At 35.7% G+C, this 23,899-nt stretch overlaps 1 long non-coding RNA gene across 1 annotated transcript; it reads left to right on the top strand.

The window, feature by feature from the left end:
* Positions 1–7,356: 7,356 nt before the first annotated feature.
* Positions 7,357–23,059, top strand: LOC107313082. Its single transcript, XR_001554787.1, has 3 exons — positions 7,357–7,401; positions 21,702–21,898; positions 22,521–23,059. It is a non-coding gene; the product is annotated as an uncharacterized LOC107313082 (long non-coding RNA).
* Positions 23,060–23,899: the final 840 nt, after the last annotated feature.

Raw genomic sequence — 23,899 nt, forward strand, 5'->3', positions numbered from 1 at the left:
CTGATAAAAATCTGCTTTACATGAAATACTCAGGAATTAGCATATAAATAGCTTTTTATATTTAAATGCCCTGTGGGTGAATGTAATCCAATATCCACCAGAAATAAAAATTCTGAACTGTCTCATTTAAAGTTTTCCTGCTAAAAATAAGGTGAAGGTGGACAGCTTTTGATTAGCATGACATTCCTTTCTGGATAGAGCTTACAAGGCCAACAAATCACAATTCAATTAAACTGTGCCCAGTATGGTACTCTCCCTGTATTCTTTGCAGTTTCTTTTTCCGGCATTCACACTTACCCTATTTTTTTCTTAATTCATTTGGCAAGACTTTGCATGTAAAGTCCCATAAGAGAGACAAATGGAAGCTTTTTAGAAACTTGATTGCAGATCTTGCCGCTTAAGATACAGGCATTATCCCATGCCTGCCATTATGTCAGCTGGCTCTTTAACAATGACATAAAGAAGTAACAATTAGTCTGTATTTACATTTCTCTAGTGGCATTGTTTGCTCCCCTATAATTAAAGGATCTGCCAGCTTTTCAATTATGAATTCCTATTTTTAGAGCAGTTAGAATTTTAACATGTAAGCCTGCATGAGGGCTTTTCAAGCAGTGAAGCCCCATCTACTATGAGCCTGGCTATGCAGGTGACAACCTGATTAACGCCAGGAGGCTGCTGCCTGACCAGCCAAGTGCTTAGGAAGCCGTGGTAGTTCTGGATCCTGGTTTAACCAAAGTGGGTTGCACTTACGTACTGCTGGAAATACTACAACTCTTTCACAGCAAGTGGCCTCTCTCTGGCATGGCAGATAGGGAAGTATTGCATGTGTGCTCTCAGGGGCATGTCTTCTTGCTGCTCACAATGTCTTCTCCATCTTGTACCCTTCCACCTTAAGCTACAAACTATTAAATTTGCAAGGCACATGAGTGTGCTCATATACTTACCTTAAATTAAGTATGCTGTAACAAATTCCTCTCAAAGAGTGGTCTTTTTTCCTATCCAGAAGCAGCCGCAGCCTACAGATATGACTGAGTAAAGACCCACATACTGAAACACTGCATGTTCTGCAGGATCATCCTTGGTTGTATCTTGAAGATCTTTGATTTCCTAGCCATCTGACCAAAACTAGTTATCATGACAGGGGTCTTGTTCAGAGCTAACGTGGAGTTATTCATAGAGTGTATTAAATTTATTTTAATCATTAACATTGGTTTTCAGAAAAAAAAAAAATGTTGCAGGAAATAAATATAGGTTAATGTTTTTAAAGGGTGTTCTGGAAGATGTATCCATGCGCTGACTCACCAATGGCAGGCAAAAAAGAAAGATGACATAACAATTCATATGAGAAACTTCACAGCAAATACATAGGATATGCAAGGTTTGGTGTTTTTTTTCACCATCACAGGATAATTTGACAAAATTATCCATGAGAAATCTAATCTCACCAGGGCAATTACTGTAATGGAACATGATCATTATGTACAAATTTTAAAACTAAACAAAATCACATCAGTTGAATTAATGTCCTGAAAGTGTTTAGGTGTCACAAAGTAAATCTAAGTGAAAAACCAGTAGCTAAGGAGAGATCCTAGGAAGTTTCCATCAAGATGTTTTCTAAAATGAATCACATTCAGTATCTTAGTCGATTATCTAGAGGATATATGTTTCTCAGTGATCAGGTGAGAAATGTATTTCCTAAGTACTGCTAACACAGGAGTGTAGGGAGCTGGTCTCCCAGGTACGCTCATTCTGAGTCATTCTCAAGGTTGTGCTGAAGTCCAGATATAGTGCCAGAGTTCAATGGAAAATAAATCAGAAGAGAACCAGCAATGGCATTTAGTCCTTCTTTTGCCAAAAGTATTTGAAAGGATCTTGGTTGGATGAAATGGAAGATGATGTAGGAGCGGATAGAGAGGTCTTGTCACCTTCTGTGGTGGGATACTGGTACCTGTGGACGGGCAAAAGCAAGCAGGACTGGGTACATACATCTCCTTCAGTATGTCTTTTTCTGTGAAAGGAATGATTGCAGAAGGAAAGCAGAAAAGTGAAGTAATATATATTTATTTGTAAATTAATAAATTGCATACAATTTCTCTTTGTTCAGCTTCATTAGGCCATTAGATGCTAGGATCTGTGATGCACCCTGCATGGATTCCTTTAAATGGATGCAAAGCATGACATACATCTTCAATCTCTGAGTCTATATTAATGCTTTTTTTCACTAGGTATGTGCTGTGTGTACAGGGAGCACTCAAGCTTTGATTAAACTAAATTCAATCCCTGAGACTTCCTAATGAACTGTAAAAACTCACTCTAATTTACATTCAAACATCACTATGCTCTCCATACTGTAATTACATTAGTAATGATCTATCTGAAAGCTTCTTAAGTTTTATAGGACTTTTACATGTAATTATAAAAATATGGAAAAGAGATAAGGGAGAGAAAATATGGGAATAAGAAAGGATGAAAATTAAAAAAAAAAAAAAAAAAAGACAAAAGACAGCTAGGAGAGAACAGAAGAGAATCTGAAAGGACAGCAAGAGCAAAGGGAACTGCAGTAGTGTTGCAATGTAATAAAATTCTAAAGCCTTGTCAAAACCACTTTTTGGCATAGGTAAATTAAAATATCAGAAAAAAAAAAAAAAGCCAGAAAAAAGTCATATTGTTTGATGAAAGTAACATTTCTATTTCAAATTCAGGTCATGAGAGAATAAATGTAGTTTGTTTTGTTTTCTTTTCCACCCTGTTCTGTGAGCTTTATGAATGCTACCTTTTAGAATCTACAAGGATTTAAGTTCTAGAAGGCTATAAAATTGCCTCAGTTTTAAGTCAAGCTCCTGGGATAGGTTTAAAATGCTAATCTGTTGTGGATTTTTTCCTCACTGCTTTTTATGAACAATTTCTCATGCTCATTTCTTTGAGAAGCAATGTCAACGTGTTCAAAAAACAAGTGTTTCAATTCTAAACATATCCCTGGAGATATCACTGATATTTGAACAATTTTTTATCCAGTTCGGAATTGAATTGTAACTCTTTGTGGTTTTAAATAAAAAATTGTATACAAATAGTAATAGCTATTATGGTATCTTGGCAGGTTAATATAGTTTGTCACATCACATTTGTGTCATGTGCTATGATGTACAATGCACATAGAGTTTCACTGTTATTTAAAATTATTCTAGTGCTTTATGATGTTCATTGCACTTCAGAAACAGGGGTTAAATATTAACAAAGTTGCCAAAATAGTAGCCATTTACAGATCACTGTCGGGTAACAGGATAAAAATTCCATACACAGTATTTTGTTTTCTCCCCTGTCCTCCAGAATGTTCTCTTTCCTTTCTTAATGTTTATTTAAACAGAAAGAGACAGATTAGGCTTTATTTTGAAATGGATTTTCTTATTCTGTAGTTTTATTCTACTCAAGACTCTTCTGGTATAGCTGTATAAAAAACATTTTATGAATTAACATTGGGGGTAGATTTGTTTTACTGTAAACCCTTTCTATGTATGACATGAATACTACAGACAAACTAAATCAGAGGAAAAAAAAATCTTATATTGATACATACATATATTTTTTTTTTCTTGAGGGATTAAACAAACCATTCACTGATATTATTATACTCTGAGTGGTTTTCCCTGTTAATTCCTATTACCATTTACCAGGTAACAAAGCAGGCCTTGAGGATCAACAGATCCTATTTCCTCAAATTCTTTATTGTACTTGAGTTTTCTTAAATCTTGTCAAAGAAAAGGATATTTATTTTTATGACAGTATGATAGGATAAGGAAAAACTTTCAAAGTTTCATCAGGGGTTTAAGGAGAAATTGTCACAGTTAATACAAATTCATTAAGAGACACCCATATTTTATGAACAAATATCAGTAGTTTTTTATACTGATATGTAGTGATTTGTGGTTTGAATAATAAGAGCAGAAAAATCATTTTAATTGGCAGCAACTACTTCAACCTTCAGTGTGGGTGCATTTGGTGAAACCTCAAAGTCTAGACTTCTGATTGTCTTGAGGTCTTAGAGGCATTGCTTAAGAGACAAAGAACAGACATCAGGACTTAACACAAGGCCTTAATTAAAGTATTTTTAAAAATAAAGCTCTTAATAGGTGAAATTGGAAAAAAATGATGCTCTAGTGAAGTAAGTACAGTCATTGGCAAGTTGAGAAAAATACCTTGTTCTTCAGGTATTTGGAAGACCTTTCAAACTTTATCTACAGTAGAGAGTACCACTTGAAAGGCAGCTTATGATGTGGTTTTTCATTGCTTTTGAAAATCCTGATTTTTTTCTTCACAGTGTGGAGAGCTAAGGAATGCTATACTTCAAGTAAGATAAAGATAAATTCGATGTTTGAATTCAGTCATTCAAGACTGAAGATAATGACTTTTTATGGTGCTGTGGTCCAAAATTCATGACTGAAGTATGGGAACAAACAACTGAGGAAGAGAGAAAGACTACTGCAAAATAAATAAATAAATAAACAAACAAATAAATATTTACTACCCGCAAAAGTAGTCTGATTTTGAACCAAACAACCACCCCAAAATCAACCAGCTCTAAGAGGAAAATATGTAACAGATTTTATGAAAGGTAGATTTCAGATCTCAAGTGTGATAGGCATGACTGAGGTTCTTCAGTGCTCTTTGTGTAAATGACATTGTAAAACTGTATCTGAGACTTGAAAATGAAGTTCTTATAAAGAGCCTCAAGCTGCACAGCAGAGGCAAGATTTGTATTTGCGAGAATGAAATTAGAACTGTGATGGACTGCTGGTTTTAAAACATACTCTTTTGTTGGTAGATGGAGGAAGGCAGCACCTCAGCTTAGAGGAATTCTGCTCAGGAAGAATGAATGGATAATTCTGCAATGCAGAGTATGTTTGTAAAGTATATTGTAAATAAAAGTTCTAAAAAGGTTAGAAATGCATTGTTATGTTAGAAGCTGTAGTATTAGTAGCAAAAGAATAGTCAGAAATGCTAGGAGATAAATAAATAAGTTCTGGTGATCTACTGCCTAACAAATAAAAAAATAGTAGATGAAAGATTAGTATTCATTTAAGAATGTATCAGAATATGACCTTAGGCTGTTGTAGGTGGCAAAGACATACATATAACAGTGTTAAACACAGAAATGTTCTGGTTTTCTAAACAAACTAAATCTTCTGAAACTACCATTTCCAGAATTCTTCTGAATAGAGGAGGCAGAGGTTTAGACTACTAGTGGACAAACTGTGTCCACTGGCATGCTTTAATAGAACAAAACGCATGTGAGATTTTGGAGGGCATGGTCATCTCAACCTAGATAATTACAAATATGGTCTTGACAACAGCTTCCAGGATGCTTGTTCTAGTCAGTGATGGCCTGTGCACGTTACTCAAGCTGTGCTTATACTAACATACAAGTACTTATATGTTAGTTGCTATTTTTCAAAGTTACTGCTTTTTTCCTAAGCAGTGCTCTAAGCATAACTGTGAGTTCATTTAATATCTTCAGTCATTATCATAATAGTACAATAAACAATAATATATATTTTTAAATTTAAAATTGTAAATATTTTTTGCCTTTTTCTTTGTATTTAATGGTGGGTTCCTGTGTGTTTAAAACTGTGTTTTGTAATGCTCAGTAATGGGAAACATCTGGCAGACTCCTACCCTTTTTCTGAAAATAAGCTTACAAAAATCTTTGTTTCTTTTTAGCACTTAGACAACTATCTTTGCCAAGGCATGAAATGGAGTCAGAAAGACTTATTTCCCAGTAAGCTGCAATACCATTGAGACTGACACTGTGTTTTAACTGCATATCTCAAGGCTGCTGGTGGGACAAATGGATCATGATGTGGTTTTTATGCTTTCTTTTTTGGTTTATGGATTTGTTCTGAAGCAAGGCAACCCATATTCTGAGTCAAATTATCAGACCAACTGAGAGCACCAAATATCTCTGAGAGACCAGGTTTGAATAAGATTCTAATATAATCTAGGTATAATAGCCCAGTCAGAACATATATTGCAAGCATGTTGCCTATGAGGTTTGATTTATAGATTCAAGCTAAAGAAAATTCTGCACATAATAAAGTTTGTATGTAATAAATGGTGTAATATTTGTGTAAATTAGTTTTTGCTAGATAGATTTTTACATCTCCATCTTCAGGTATTATGTGAATTCTTTGCCCTGTCTTAAAACTAATTAAAAAACCCTGCCTAAGTGGAGGAAGGTGTAGTTTAAATCAGAAAGGCATTTTATCATTATCTATACAGCAATGACTGAATAGAAACAAGGAAGGTATAAAGTCAGAAGGACGTTGCATCTTTGAGAGTTATATGTTACTATTGTATCTGTATGACTAACTTGATATGACTCAGACTCCTCATAAAAAGAGTTGTCATTCTGTCAATTGCATTTCAGTTGCATTAAGTGATAAAGCTGGTAAAATCTCTATTAGTGGTTGGAAAGAACATGTGATTGTGTGTCTGAATTCTGGAAATACTGGTTAAGCATTTTTTCATATCTTTATCATGAGTTAAATGGGATACTAAATATCTCTAATTTGAAAATTTCAGTTTCAGAAAGATTAAAAGCATAGAGTTGCTCTACAAATTCTCAAATATAGCATAAGCTGGGTGCAAGATGACTTTTGAAATGAAGACTTAAAACTGGGAAAGAAAAATAATTTTAGCTACTAGCTTTTGTAAATAAACTATGCAAAAGACAGGCAAGTAGGAGACTGCCAGTTTAGCTGAAGCTTATTTCAGATATTTTTTAACCAACCTTTTCCCTCTTAACTATAGTTCAAGGAAAAAAATGATCTTTAAAGTCAACATTATTCACATCATGCATTTCTACATAATTCAAATTAAAGACACCATATATATTGAAATGCCTGTTTTTTTACTGTGATTTCTAATTCCAGATTATTCCATAACATTTAGCTGGGTTAGCTGAATAAGTGTAAGTTATCTTTAATAACTATCTGAAAACAGGTTTTGCAGTATGGAGAGTGACTGTCTGGAAAGATCTAAAATGTTGGAGAAAAAGATAGAAGAATGTACTGTGCCTTCAATAGTTCTTTTATCAAATAATTCTCTAGAACTATTATACCAATTGCACAATATAAATACAAAAAAAAATATTTAAGTGAAAAAAAAAATTGTTATAGTGTATATGGGAAACTGGTAATCACAGCCTGAACCTCTGATTAATCAGCTGAAGCAAGTGTCGAGTCAGCTGTGGGAGCACAGGTGAAGGTGGAGCTTGACTCCACCTCTCCTAGACTTCATTTAAGGGATGACCACCATGATGGCAGTATCTCTTTTGAGACTGCTCCTTTGTGGAGATCAGGTGACTAGCCTCAGCATTTTCCAGCTAGATCGAAGGCATCCGTATTGGTGAGTTTTTCCTATAAATGACCTTTGGATATCTATTACCACCATCCTTATATTATTTCTACCTTACATACTGAATATAGATATATTATTAGAGTATAATCAGGCAATAGGTGGAAATGACAGTGCCATCACAAGCTGACATACATAGTATCTAGAGAAATCCCTGAGGAACTGATTCAACAATATTTTTTTCATATTGTGTAAGATACTGCTTTGGTCAACAGACCTCATCACAGCCAGATCAGTGATTATAACTGCGTTTAGAAAAAATTATTGTCTTCAGGAGCCGTGCTTGAAGCCCATGGCCCCAAGTAGGCAGAAATTGGGTAGGGAAAAGGAAGGTGATAGAAAACAGAGGCTTCACTAGGAAGGCAGGTAAAATGCCCCTGTGATTTTGAGACATAAGGGATCTACTCAGAGGGTTAAAGAGTGCTCTAAATCCCCATACCTCAGAAAGCTGGTAAGGGAGACTCTCCTTCATGTCTGTGAAATACAGACCTTTTTTTTGATGTATGAATTTGAGATTGATCAGGAACCTGATTTTTAAACATACATCTGTATTTACTTTGCAGTGATTTTGTTTATTTAACTGCAAAATTCAGGTGCCTTGGAAGAATAGAGGGAAAAAAAGTCATTACTGGCAACAACAACGCACGCAACTTTCTACCAACAAAGCTTTGATTTTTTTTTAAAACAAACAAAACAGCTTATGAAGTTGAAAAATATCTATACATTATTTTATAATGTGGAGTACGCTCACATGCAAAATAGTCTGTTCATAGTGAAAATAGCTGGATTCTTTTGAGGGGGAAAAAAAAAAAGCGGTACTTTTCATGAAACAGAGGAGAACATTTATCCTCTTGCTCAATTTCCATTTAACCATAGGGTTTTTACCATAAATGGACATGCTCATGGTAGGAAGAGAACCTGAGTATGTTGCCACGCTGTTTTGATACAACAGAAGAGCTAGGAATGTTTGTATATTGTTAAACTGAACACTTTAATGGCTTTTGACTGTTAATCTGTCTTTTTGCTCTCCTTTCTTCCTCTAGAAATTTTAAATACATTTCCTTATTTATTTTTTTTATATCTGACTTGAGCTATTCAAGTTTTCTGCTTCTGCTCAATTACTAATTGCAGTAACCATAAAAATCTCTTACTAACTGCAAATTAGCTATCATTGTAGTCAGTTGTTATAAATTACTGAAGCATTACTCATTTTATGAGATCTGCAAGGATATAATCTTAAATACTTTAAAGAAGTTATAATCAGTCCAGTAGCATTCATAACATATGCTCATCAGGTAGCTTATTACACCACCTGTTTCATTTATGCTCTTCCTATAAATTTACACACTTCCAAAAGCAGAAATGATGTAGATCTGGATTTATGATTTATAACTTCATTCATAGCAATGATTGGATAATTATTCAATTTCAAGTTACCTACAGAAACAAAAACTGACATGTTTCATATGGCAAAATCTTGTCTTGACAACACACACTTCCTGGTAAAATGATGAATTGCTACTCTACAAAGCAGAACTATAACCTAGAGTTCACTGCCCATAGTTCAATTAGGCAGTCAGCGATCCAGTGAACTTGGACTACGATTCTGCAGAAAGAAATATATTTTAGATCATATATAAGATCACTGGTAGGTGGGTGTTTGGGTTTGTTGTTTTTTTTTAAGCTTAAAAATTTGGATGGATTTAATATGATGCACTGAAGAGAAACAGATAAAAACTTAGTAGAAATATTCCTGTCTGCTTTAATGACTACATAAAAAAGACAAAAACTTCTCTGTTATGAGAACTTGCAATAGGGGGACAAAACTTCTTGAACTGATAAGATATGTGAAGAAACAGTAAATCAGCAAACATGTCATTTAGTGAAATGGAGTCTGGATTGCTGTTATATGATTTCTTTTAATAATGCAGATAAGTAATACAGTGGGGTTAGCACAGGTTTGAAACTACTGCTAGTGAATGTTTCAAGTGATTTTTAAGCAAACAGTAAAATAGCTGACTACATGGTAAACAGTACATATAAACTGAAGGACAGCCGTACCATTGAGATGAAGATCTAGAAGGGCAGCAATAGTTGTTCTTTCTTTCTTGGAGGAGGAAAAAGATGTAATCTAAGCTACAGATTCTTCTTACTTCCCTCCCTTGGACTAACATATTGCTCCAAGGACATTAGGGAGATGGGCTCCACAGACCATGATATCAATTGCCAGGCATGCTGTGGAGGAATTGAATGCATCATTTGCTTACTTCTGGCACCTATTTGGTTGTCTGGAGAGGGACTGTACCATTCTATTTTCTCAGGGGAACTATAGTTCTGTTACTCTTTGAGTAGTACAATATAACCCTGACTTCAGTGTTTTCAAAACTAATAATTCAGAGACCCTCAAAATTAGAGATCATGCCATGTCAAATGCAGTCTTTTCTATTAGTCTATGAATTTTCAAAGAGGGTTTTGGTTATAACTACAAGATTTTTTCCATCTGTTTTTACTTCCTGTCAAGTATAGCTGGCAACAAGAAACATCCTTAGTAATCACAATTTTCAATGACAGATTTTCATTGATCTGTGTGGTGATTTTTACTTTGATTGACAGGGAATGGCATACTTAGCCTATTCCCCAAGGGTCTCTGCATAATCTGTGTAATCATTTGTCATACTTTTTTCTACTGAATACGCTAAGAACAAGGATAGAATAGACACAGTTAGCTTAAGATTTATTTTCAAAAATGATAGTTCATAGCCTTTCTGCTTTCTTTAAAATGTCCTTCTGTTTCCTGATTCTTTTTAAACAAATCACTTTATTGTATTGCACCATTGTTGTTCATGCCAGAAAAAAATTACCTGATGGACTTTTCATTGTCCTGGTACTGCTTAAAGGAAATATTCTAAAATTGTCTTTAAAATGAAGGAAATGTTTAAAATATAATTGTTCTTTCTTTTTGCAAATAAATAGAGAGAAAAATAGTTAGCTGAAAGCATCGCCATCCCGATGTAGCCATGCTTAAATAATACTAAGCATTGAATGAGTCTGCACAAGATAATTGAGCAATTTTAAACTATGATAATATGGTCTATGGTTTTGTATGTGAGTGTTTAGAAGATTAGGTTCTAACACTAAGTTGCTAGACCTTCAGTGATGATAGCACTTTAATTACTATTAAGAAATGTAAATTTTCAATTTTTTTTTGTGTTTGTCAAAATAATCATTAGTAGAATATTTATAAAGTAAGCTTTTGTTGCTGCCATTTATAGTAATTTGGATGCGTGAGTCTTAGTCATGCAATCTATTCATGTAAGTCACACCATTTGCTTTGAGTTTGAATATCAAACAAAAGACAATGCAATGTTGTCTTTTTTTAACAAGAAAATATTTTTAATAAAAAAATATCCCAATATCAAATAATTAAACTGATTGCAAAGTTAACTTCTAATGTGACTCTTATTATCTTATCCTTTAATCACTGGAAAATATATTTTGCCACTCTTTTGTTGCATGGTTATAACCCACACAATGAAACTCAATTAGGAAATTAGTGAGGCCGCACCCCTTCAATTTGATCTGCAGTGTGTCAAATTTATAGTGAATATCACTTCACAGGCAAGTGGTAGATTAAAGTCCATGGAAATGCGACTCAGCTAGTTTTGCTCAGTTCAAGATACATTGGAATTATAAGGCACATTTTAAATTAATTTATTAAATGTACTAATGCAGTGAAATCCCGGAATATAGTAAGCGATATATGTTTAAATAATTATGTTTATTTTTATATATTTTGCTTTGCTTCAATGTGAATCAACAGTGCAGCATGTCAGTCATTATTATGGATATCTTCTTTCAGTGTGCACTTGCAGCCCAGAAGGCTAATGGTATCCTGGTTTCTATCAGAAGTTGGATGCCCAGCAGGGTGAGGGAGGTGAATGTTCACCTCTATTCTGCTCTCATGAGGCCCCATGTGTCCATGCCTGGGGCCTCCGATACAGGAAAGATATAGAGGTTTTGGATAGGCTTGAAAGAAGGGCTACAAAGATGATCCAAGAACTGCAGCACCTCTCTTATGAAGATAGGCTGAAGGAATTGGGCTTGTTCAGCCTGGAAGAGAGAGGACTGAAAGGAGACCTCACTGCAGCCTTCCAGTATTTAAAAAGGGAGTTCATAAACATAACGGAAATCAACTTTTAACATGGGTAGATAGTGATATGACAAAAGGGAAAGCTTTTAAATTGAAGAAAAGGAGATTTAGATTAGATGTCAAGAGGAAGTTGAGTGGTGGGTGAGTGGGTGAATGGTGAGGAAGCTGAGTGGTGAGGTGCAGGAACAGGTTGCCCAGAGAGGTTGTGAATGCCCCATCCCTGGAGGTATTTGAGGTCAGGTTGCATTTGGCCCTGGGCATTCTGATGAAGTATTTGATCTAGGGTCTAGCAAGCCTGTCTGTGTTAAGGGGGTGTGGAAAGTGATGACTTTTGAAGACCCTTCCAACCCAAGCCTTTCTACAATTGTATGAAATTAATTACTTGAGTTGGAGGCTAAGTACAAGTCAGTTATTCATGGATAAAAGTAAATCTTTTATTATAATTAATATTTAGAAATGCTGACCTAAAAATTTATTTTACAGAGATATTAGGGAGGAATAGTTTAGATAAAATTGACTAACAATAACATTGCATGAATTTATTTTAAATACCAGGGCATGTTTTTGAATAGAGATGACTAATAATGCATATAAATTGATATATCAGGAGTAAAATGTTTACCTTGCAACAAGTCATTTTTCATTTATTTGATAGGCAGCCTCATATTATGTCAAAAAGTAACATCAAATACATAAATATGGTAATTAAGGTCTTTACAGTGGCTATGCAATCTTTCCTTTGACAGGGATTTACTGAATAATCTTAATATTCATCTTGTGTTTAATCACTGTAATTTGAACGGTTTTGTGAGGCTAGAAGGTCTTACATATGGCCTTCTTGGTGGGCTGTAGATACCTCTGTAAAGTAGAAAGATGTGGAATCTGTCACTTGGAAGTAGAAGATATTGAACTATATGGAATACAGGCAGATCTGATGAGATTTTGCTTTTTTTCCCTGCTCTGGGCAACTCTTTAACAATAGAATAAATGTCAGATTGTACTGTATTTGTTCCTGCTTTTTGATCAAATACGGGAGAAAGAAGAACCTACATAACTGACACTTAAAGGTTAGAAATGGCATTACATAGAGGTTTTGTACATGCTGCTTCTTATGAAGAATTTTGATGGTTACTAGTTCAGCTGAATAAATCAATTACATGCAGAAGTTCTTTGTGTTAGCTTATTGCCCATGACAGAGGTCGAAAAACTTCAGGACAGTTATCTATTTCCTTATCTGTACTTTATGCATCCTTATTGTAAAGCACTAAGAAAATAATTTGGAAGGAGGGAATGAGGGTGGGAAGAGGTCATATGTGGGGTACCTTCCGCACTGCAGCCTTCATGATAAGCTTTGGTTAGAAAGAATGAGAAGAGGGTCTTTTCCTTCATTAAAAGAAAAAGGGAAAAAATCTAGGAATGAATAGTCACTGGATACTTTGTTATAGAAGTTCTAATCACTTTGGGTTGGGCCAGTTCTCCCTTTCTTGAGACCTTAATTGAGGATCTATTAAAGTCTGAATTATGTTAAAATTTGAGTACTCTTGCTGCACATTATGTGGAGTGAATAATATGCTGGTCAGTGATTTTTATAGGAATTGTTTTGTCATTGTGGTATTTGTTCAAGCTTTTGAACTGATTCCTTACTATGTTTTTGATACTTCTTCATAGAATTTCTCTTCAAGAACAAAATCTTCAAAGTCTGTGCTGTCTCATTACCTTGAGGCCAAATATTACTGTTATAGCACATTGGGGTGATTAAAGTTCGGTATGTATTTTAATACCCTGTACAGAAAGAACTGGGCAGCTGAATCATGTGAACTTGGTATGAGTTAAACAGTGTTCAGTTGTAATAAAATTGTTGTTTTTAGCAGATGACCAATAGATCTGAATTTGTCTATAAACTGGTATGGATGGTATTGTTTCGGAATTCAGCTAATAGTAAACATCTGTTCAAGCCACAGTGTATTTTCCATAACTTTACTGTTCTTTCAAGACTCCTCAGTTGGTTGAACTCATACCATAAATTAATAAACTGCAGTCACTCATGCTTGTACCCCAGTCACTGTGAATAATTGGTAGTGCTTAAAAGTTTTGAAGATTTATTATCTGGGCAGGCAAATACACAGAATATCATATGTATTTTTTCAAAGACAAAAAATTACTTAAAGGACTGAAATTTATCTGGATCTTCAAATTCATCACAAAAAGATCTTCACAGAGCATTACTTGTCTTTTTCTTTGTCAAGTATGCTGTTATATTGTAAAAGCATTTTCATTCCTGTAACATATGTCATTTTGAGTAAACACTATGATAATGATGTAATCTTATACCTCCTTCCCTTGTATACTAACTTCAGAGTACAATTAGATATTTGGAGGGGTTAAGGTTCAAATAGGCTATGCTGCTCTCTAGATGACTTTTCAAAATCAGAATGCTGTTCAATATGCGTTACTTCTTATTGTTATCTAAAAAACATATATATGTTCAGATACAATTGCTCCACAATTACTCTTCAGGGAAGAAGGATTGCTTCCACTCCTAATGCAATAATCTTTGGAACCCACAAGAACTACTGTTATTAATCTTTGTCTTCTTCATTAGCAGTTTAAACACTAACTTGACCTATTAACAGAGCTGACTATTCAATAATACCCAATAAAAATGATGTTATTTTGGGAAAATAAGTATTCCTAAGTGATGTTAGGATTTGACTGAGCAGTATCTCTCGCAATGTCTGTCTATGCCAGATTCCACTGCAGCAGCTAGCTTTTCATCTGTAGGATTCGTCTCCCCATCTTTTTTCTTTTTTGTAAATATGTGCCTTGCACATAAATATTTCTGGAAATGAGTAATTTTCTGGACATTGTTTTCTTGAGTGTGACATTCTGATATTATACGGAAAGTTTGAGGTTATTTAATCTGCTTCCTCTATCTAAAAACATCTGTTTGACTCATAGGTTTCATTTCCTGAGATGAAATGAATTTAAATTTTCCGCTCTGATTTTTTTTGATTCACCGACTTGTCCAGAGTTCTACAAGCAACAGTTAAAGACATTATCAAAAGTACTATAATGTAAAAATACTCTAGTTGGATCCCAAACATTATTTATACAATTATGTTTCTACTCTTTACCTGATGGAAAAAGCTAATGGTATTAACTTTAAAATAGAAAATTGTATGGTTAAAAAAAGATAATACAGTTTTGGAGGAAGAATTACTTTTCTCTCTGTGTTTCTTCTTGAAAATTGTTATAGCAATCAGTATTTCCCATATCTATGAGCCATCATAATTCTGACAGTGTGAATGTTCTGAAGACAGAATATTTGTACATTACATTTGATTTTTTTCACAACTGATAGCGAAGCTTGAAAAATGTCTTCCTAATGCTGTTTGATTTCATTTATTTAATTCACATTTCTTTATTTATTATACATTTGTAGTTCAATTTTTAAATTTTATTATGATTTTTATTTCTACTACTCTCCAAAGCAAGCAAATCAACAGTGAGAAGAGGAGCATTGTGTTTTCAGCTCTGATTTCTCAGAGGCAGAAATTAACTAACTAAAGAAAGACAGTTTCAATAATCAGGATGGTGTTTGCTTTGATGAAGAAACAGAACTGACTTAAAAGTTATTAAAACAGATTTTGAAAGCAAACAAACTGAAGAAAAGCTAAATGTTCTCAATAGGAGACCAAGTTCACTTAGCAAAAATGCTTTTTAGCACAAAGAAAGTGCAGAGAAACTGTGTTGGTGTTTTAACCAAAGCCTTGCCACTTACCTAGGAAAAAGCATCTTTTTCTTGGAAGATTATTTCATGATCTGAAGATACATCTAAGTTAAAAGTAATTTAGATCAACAGAATAGATACTTTGTCTCTGTTTACAGTCTTGATGCTTGGCTTAATTAATAAAAGATCAGTGTTAATAATCAACTTTTTGACAGGAAACCACAGCAAATTAGTGAGTGCAAGTCAAGATTATGTTTATAGAAAAATACTGAAGAATAAGAATCATTTTAAAATGGAATTTAAGAACCTTCACCACAACCAGTAATTTAGAACTGAATAGTATGAAAGTTTCGCCCTGCATCCCATATCCCATCCCAGTTCTCGTGAATTTACTTTTTTTTTTTTTTAAATCAGTAGCTGCTTTTAGAATAGCACGCAATTAAAAGGTAAAAATTTATTTGCTTTGAATCTTTTTTTAAAAAAGATTTTTACCAAGGAACTTCAAGGTTGAGTGTGCCTCTGTAAACAGCCATTATTAGAGTGCAGACACATATTTGAAGATGAAGTTGCTAGGACGAGGCACTGAGATAGAATGTTGATTGGCACTCTATATATGTCACAGTTGAATAAGCAGAAAGAGAGATTAGGTAGGATCAGGGATTATCTGCAATAGTGATTAAATCTGTCGGTCTTGTCTCACAGCTACTGCTCTCAGCTGTTGTTCCTCAGAAACCTGATGTGTGCATTACTGATGTTAACAGATAATTCATTCTCAATATCTTCAATAAAAAGTAAAGAAAAAAATAAAGAATTTTGTAACACATGTGAAATATACATGCTAATGCAGAACTGTAAAAATACAGTACTCAAAAAGAATGAGTTCAAAGAAAATGTTTGTTGAAGTAAATTTACTTAGTGAATATCACAAAGTAAAAAGCTTGCTAATGTTTATGAACTAAACAAAGGTTCTCAATTTGAGCAGATCAAAACTAATCAGATCAATGAGGCAGTCTGAGAATTGCATATTGAGCTGAATCAGCTGCTCAAGTGAGCACCTGTGTGGTACTGAATAAGAGTTACATGCTTCAGTAGAAATCTCTCCAAGGTCTCATGTGGTCAGCTTCCTTCAAGAGAAGAGTCTGTATATACAATCCAGAAATAGGGAAAGGAATTAGCTCAGTTGTTGATAATGAATGAACTGTACAACTTGTATGGCCACCTGGAAGAGATAGTGGGTCATATTTTGTCGTTGAGAGTGGAAAGTAACCTTTATTTAGTCATGAACTGGTGTTTCAATATTTGACAAGGTACGTAAGGCTCTTGTATGCGGCTAAGTTGAACTAAGCCTTTGTTAAAAAATCAACTGATATGCTATTTACTATTAATATAAAATAACTCTCATTATACAATAGTGACAATTATCCTCTTGTTTGAGTGACTGCTTTAAGTATGTGTTGTATGTAAGAAACTGTTTCTGAAGATTATCCTGATGAGAGAATTTTGCTATCTACATTTTGTTGGTTACCAAAAAGATTATATGATATGCTCTTTAGGTCAGTATCTGCAGACTCTGAGCATTCTTGTTATATGTAGCAAGTACATAATTCAATGGAAAAAAAAAAAAAATGAAAAAAACCCTACAATGATTTGTTCTGGTGTTAACCTACTTCTTAACCTCTAAGATGAATCTATCATCTTATGGATGATAAATAATTCCTGTTACATAAAGATGCTATGTTGCTGTTATTGGGGAAGAATTTCTTTATATGGTTTAAATGTAGATATGCACACAAAGATGGAAATGCATGTTGTTTGTGTATTTTGAAGGAAGAATGGTTGCTGAAATTAGAATTCTGATGTTTGGTATATGATGCCTACAAAATCTGGAGAGAAAAACTGACAGGATGAGGTTCAGCAAGGCAAAGTGCTGGGTCCTGCACTTTGGCTGCAATAACTGCATGCAGTGCTATAGACTTGGGGTTGAGTGGCTGGATGTCTGTGAAGAGGAAAGGAACCTGGGGATGCTGGTCGATGCTTGGCTGAACGTGAGCTGACAGTGTGCTCAGGTGGCCAAGAAGGCCAATGGCATCCTGGCCTGTATTAGAAACAGTGTTACCAGCAGAAGCAGAGAGGTAATCATCCCCTGTACTCAGCACTGGTGAGGCTGCATCTTGATTACTGTGTTCAGTTTTGGGCCCTTCACTACAAGAAAGACATCAAAGCTCTGGAATGTGTCCAGAAATGGGCAATGAAACTGGTGAGGGGTCTGGAGCACAAGTGGTAAGAGGAGTGGCTGAGGGAACCAGGATTGTTTAGCCTGGAGAAGAGGAGGCTCACGGGAGACTTCATTACACACTACAACTTCCTGAAGGGAGGTTGCGATGAGGAGGGCAACAAACAGGACCTGAGGAAATGGTTGCAAGCTGTACCAGAAGGGGTTTAGATTAGACATAAGAAAGAATTTCTCTCAGATTGTGATCAGGCACTGGAATGGCAGCCCAGAGAGGTAGTGGAGTCAGCATCCCTGGTAGTGTTCAAGAGGTGTCTGGATGAGGAGCTGCAAGATAAGATTTAATGGTTTTTTGTAGCTACACTAATGGGAGGACCCTTGGACTAGATGATCCTGTAGGTCCTTTCCAACCTTGTGATTCTATGATTCTGTGAAGGAAACCTTCATTGGTTTGCCTTATAAATTTATTTCTAAGGCAAACACGATAACCACAAAGTATTGTATTCCTGTCCAGGTAGGATGTGGTGCTCCAGGGAGGTCTGGAATCCCAATACTTCTGCCCCATCAGAAGTAACTTGGTAGAGAGATGGGGGAACTGAGCTCTTTATTATCCTATTGAAATATACATAGTAAAACGTAAAGCAGTGGATCCTAAGAAATGAGATGTAAAGAAGTGAATACTGAGACTGCAGATAATTACTGCTGTCATTTGAATTACCAGTTATACTCAAATTTTTTAAGATTTTCATCCCAGCACACTAAATGCATCTTCCCTGCAAATGGGTGTAAAATGATGCTTAAGATACTGGAGCAACTCTGAGATTATCTCTCAGGTGTTGTTTTTGTTTTGTTTTGCTTTGTTTTGTTTTTGCCTCAGTCAGGGTGAATATGCCCATAAAAGCTAAGTAAAGGCTTAAGATTGAGTGACAACAGGAATAGTAATTTTTGCAGACAACTCTTCCCTGTTGAGCACATTTATCTATGCAGAAGTAATCTCTGCAAAACACATTTCTCATAAAATGTTCAAATTGTTTGCATGCCACTTTAAGACACCATCTATGCACAAAACACAGTCTTCACCATATAATTTTCCACTAGGAACTTGATGAGGTTTAACAAGAGCAAGTGTAGAATTTCACACCTGAGGAGGAACAACCACATGCATCAGTACAGGCTAAGGGATGACCTGTTGGAGAGGAGTTCTGCAGGTCCTGGTGGACAACAGGTTGGCTATGAGACAGCACTGTGCCCTTGTGGCCAAGAAAGTCAACAGTATCCTGGTGTGCGTAAAAAAGAGCATGGCCAGCAGGTAAAGGGAGGTGATCCTCCCCCTCTACTCTGCCCTAGTGAGGCTACATTTAGAGTACTGTGTCCAGTTCTGGGCTCCCCAGTTCAAAAAAGACAGAGATCTCCTAGGAGTCCGATAAAGGGCCACAGTGATGATTAAGGGCCCGGTATCTCCTATAGGAGGAAAGGCTGACTAATTTTGATCTGTTCAGCCTGGGGAAAAGAAGACTGAGAAGGGATCTGGTTTATAAATATCTAACAGGAGGTAAAAGGAGAAGCAAAAGATTGAAGCCAAGCTATTCTTGGTAGTGCACAGAGGAGAGACAAGGAATAATGGCCTAAAATTTGAACATAGGAAGTTGTGTACTAACATGTAAGAGTGATGGAGCACTGGAACAGGTTGCTCAGAGAAGTTGTGTAATATTCTTCTGTGGAGATACTGAATACTTGTCCAGATGCCCATGTGACCTACTGCAGGGTAGTTTTTTTGGATGAGCAGTTGGGCTCAAAGATCTCTTGAATTCCCTATCAATCCCTACCGTTCTGCGATTTCACTACACTTTGGACTTCTCTATAGCTTGCTTCCCAGAGTTCTCTATATTTTCTGTAAAAGTACCCAGCAGAACTGTGTCCATAATATTTATCAAAGTAAATCCATTATCAGGCACATGAATATAACCTTTTCCTCATCTTAATTATCTATGTTATATGCAGAATATTGTATTTAAATACATTAATGTTGTATTTTAAATATTTGTATTCAGTGGCTCTTTTCTTAATTGCTGCCTGAAAAAGGAGAAAAAGAATACCAAATGGAACATGGTTAGAGATGTGTGTGTATGTTCCAATTAAGATCTGTCAGGATCTAGTAAAATACTGCTTATTAATAGCCAATATGTGGACGATGAGCATGGATTTGCTCCAATGAAATAGGGGACCTTGAAAGGAGAACAACTCAGTAGAACTCTGAGGATCAGTAGAGCTTCCATTCCTGAGTGCAGTGTGCAATTCTACATTTATAAAATTTCCTAATGAGTTATCAGATTTAAATTGATGTGGGAAATACAGTTCCCCATATTAACACTTTTTTTCTGCCCCCCCCCCTTAAAATAATACAAATAGCGAAGCAAAAAGAATGAAGGAAGTTTCTGTATTTCTATAAAGGGATGTGGAAAGAGTAATTACCTGAGAGAGATATTTCTAGGATTGTGTGCATGAATCCTTCAAAATAAGCACTTTCTCCCTTAGGATCTTAAAAAAAACTAAAATCCAGTTACAGATGCGAACTCTGTACAAAACCTTGTAACTTTTCTCTCTTAGTTGGATAGCTTTAAACCTATTTCTTTGACTGAACAAAATCCCACAAAAAATCAGTCTGTTTCTGCATGTTCAAAGGAGTCTTTGTTAAGAGAGAATGTCATAAATGAGTCTTGTCTTAGAGCTCTGAATATGATTTAAACCTCTCTTTAGGCTGTATTTTTTGCTAATGGAATTTCATATTACGTTAGGTTAACTGGGATGGATCACACTTGACAATGTTCTCCCTGCCAGTTCTGCTTGGTTATGAAATTTGGTTTGCTATATGAAAGCAGTATTCTGTCATAAAATTATTACACTAATTTTTTTTTTTTAATTTTTTTTTATTTTATTTTTTTTGTGAAATCATAAACTACTAGCGAAAATATCAGGGGCATTGTGGAATGAATAAATATATTTCATTTGCAAAAGAATTTTAAAAGACAGTGCTTTAATATTTAATGAACAATATATATTTTTTAAACAAGAAAACAATGTAGCTACATTCTTTGGGGTATATACTTACATTTACTTAGCCAAACTCTATCATAAGGAAGAAAGAAGTCATTCTATTCGGTGGGGGAAAAAAATCTGGTAGCTTTCACATGATTGGTTCATTCAACACAGGTTAACCTTTTTTTAGAAAGATGTATTATTTTTCAGATGCTTAGAGTATTGTATTTATGTCATAATCCAGGTTACTTTACCAACTACCTTATACAGTAGTGGAATGAATTTCCCTAAGGTGCTGAAGAAAAGCTTCTCAGCAAGGCATCCAAATGGGAAAACAAACAAACAAAAAAACAAAACAAAACAAAAAAACACCAACAAAACATATTGAATACTATGGTCACAGTGGAGTCAGTGAATATGATACTGCACTTGTGAACTACAACTCTTCTGTTTCTTCAAGCCTTTAAATCAGGCAGATCTTCAGTACCTATCTTCAGAGCTAAGTCAGTTTCATCTGAAATGCACTGATATCTAGTTCCAAAGTTTTAAATGCAAAGCCATGATGCTTATGGCCTCAGTTCTCAAGACTGCTGCAGTGGCTGAAGACAGCAGAGCTGCATTTCCCTGGGTATTTTCAGTGGAAAAGGGCTGCTTCGTGGCTCTGGTGCTCTTTTCCCATGGACTTGTAGAGAAGGAAGAAAGGTACACTTGTTACAACTAAACCAAATATTAGTATAAAGATGACTTTTGAAATTATCTGATACTGCAGAGTGTTTCCTGCAATGCTGAAAACACAGAAATAGCTTTGTACAAATTTATGGATTTTTGAAGAAAAACTTCTAGATAGAGAAAGAGGTGAAGTGACTTCAAAAACTTAATGCGTTGACGGTTGACATCTTCACTTGCTCTGCTTTTGCATGCATTGTAACCATTAGAGGTGGTTACTGCTCTTGTTAGCAATTGGAATCCCTTTAAAGAAAAATGTAAAATTCTGCTGTGTTCTTCCTTTCTCAGGCACGCTGTTGCTCTAGAGGGTCATTTTCAGCTCTTACCTTCATTTTCATCTCAATTCAGTTTTCTCATATTCAGCAAATGGTATTCCATACTTTTTCACTATTTAATGTACAATCATATATCTTTTGTAGGCTTTCCTGTTTCCTTCATCGTCATCACTGGATTCTGCAGATCTTTTGGGCTAGCACTTATTTCAGATAACAGTATAGTACCTGGCATTCAGTGTTTGGTGTTCTCAGGAGGCAACATCTCAAACTGGTTTTTGCTGTTCATCTAACATTTGTACAGAAGATTGTCCTTGAAGAAGCATGGCTATTTGCATGTCCAGGTGAATGATTTTTCCCTCACATCCTAACATTTGTGACAGAAGGATTGCTTGACCATCTCATATGTATTGACTTATCTGGAAGTCAATGAGAGTTTTAGTAGGCAAGGAGAGAAAATATTTTTAAAATAATCTTTTAAAGGATAACATTAGAGGAGAAAGACAGAAAGAGTAAGGGCTGTTCTTCCAGAGGCACAGCAGAGGCTGGATGGGCTTCCTGAGGTGCAGAGGTGTGGGGGACCTCAGCCCACCTCAGCTGCTGGCAGGCCCCAGGGGAACAATGTAGTATGCAGCTGGCACTGGTACTGCTGGGGTGACAGAAGATGGGTAATGAATACAGAAATTCCTGATGATCTTACAGATGGACCAGAGCTGTCTTTATGAAGACATCAGCTGAATGAGGAGTGTGCCTCCAGTGGTGCGGTGGTTAAGGATGCCACTTTGCAACACTGGAGGCCCTGGTTCGAATCCCCCCTGTGGCACAAGTGGTAGAAGTGCTGCTCTGCTACACAGGAGGCTTGAATCCTGATGGTTGGACTCGATGATCTCTAAGGTCCCTTCCAACCCGCACAGGACTATGATACATGGGGATAATCTAACCGTGTTTATTGCTTCTTCCATTTAGAATCACAGAATCATAGAATCACCAAGATTGGGAAAGACCGCCAAGATCATCCAATCCAACCATCCACCTGCCGCCAGCATTTCCACACTAAACCACATGGCTCAGTACAATGTCTAAACATTTCTTGAACACCTCCTGGGACAGTGAATTCACCACCTTCCTGGGCAGCCCATTCCATCACCAAACCATTATCTTGAAGATGTACCTCCTAACATCCAACCTGAATCTCCTTTGGCACAACTTGGGGCAACTCATATCTACTGTGACAGCATGATCTAGAGACAGGAAAATACAGATCATTCTTTTGTCAGAAAATGAATTGACAAGAGTGTTACTTTCCATCTGTATCAGTATAAATCATAATCATTCCTATTCAATGTTTTCAATTACCACAATATATTTATTGAATAATTAAACCCAATATGTTAATGGCCCTATGGAGCAACTGAAGAAACCAAATAACTGTCGTAGATAATTTCTGATAGATAGGGCTCATGTACAGACCAGGTACTTTATGCAATAAAATGCTGTAAAATTTTTGCTTTTGTTTTATTGGGCTATTAAGTCCTCCATTTCTATTTTCTGTGGATGGATAGATGGATAGCTTGCACTCTAGCATATTGACATGCAGTAGTACTACGCATCACACAGATGTGAGGGATGTTTTTATGAGGACTTGTAGTGACAGGATGAGGAAATGCTTTTAAACCAGAAGAGTAGAGACTAGTCATTAGGAGGAAATTCTTTACTTTGAGGGTCATGAGATACCAGTACAGGTTGCGCAGTGAGGTTGTAGATGTCCCCTCCCTGGAAGCATTCAAAGCCAGGCTGCATGGGGCTTTGAGCAACTTCATCAAACCAAACCATTCTATGATTCTATAAAATGTGCAGATGCATCTGCACAGCTCTCTAAACACTCCAAGCAAACTATGAGTCAGCATCAATCTAGAAGCCATGTAAATGTGGCAGCATACTCCTGATTCATGGTAAATATAGTCTGCATTTACTAACCAAAAGAAAAGAGCCTACTGGTCTTTTTCAAAAGGTAATTTATTCTGATTTTCTTTTCAAAGACTGTGTTGTTATACTTGAGAAAAAGAAGCACTTGTTATTTTTCATAAGTCACATTACAAAAGCAGATCCTAACAGCGACTCTCTTGCTGCTTTCATTAAGCAAAGACAAATATAAGTATGAACACTGCCATGCTGGGACTCAGCAGCACCATTGTGGAAAACACACAAATCCTATTTTAATCTCTGCTGTTCTAGTGTCATTTAGTTCATTCAATCAAATAGTAGAACTCTGGATACATAGCCCTGCTCACAGCTATTAAATTTGGCAAAACGCTACTACAGCCTGTTTGGAATTTTTAAGCAGT

This window comes from Coturnix japonica, chromosome 4 (assembly GCF_001577835.2).
Source record: "Coturnix japonica isolate 7356 chromosome 4, Coturnix japonica 2.1, whole genome shotgun sequence".
NCBI lineage: Eukaryota > Metazoa > Chordata > Aves > Galliformes > Phasianidae > Coturnix > Coturnix japonica.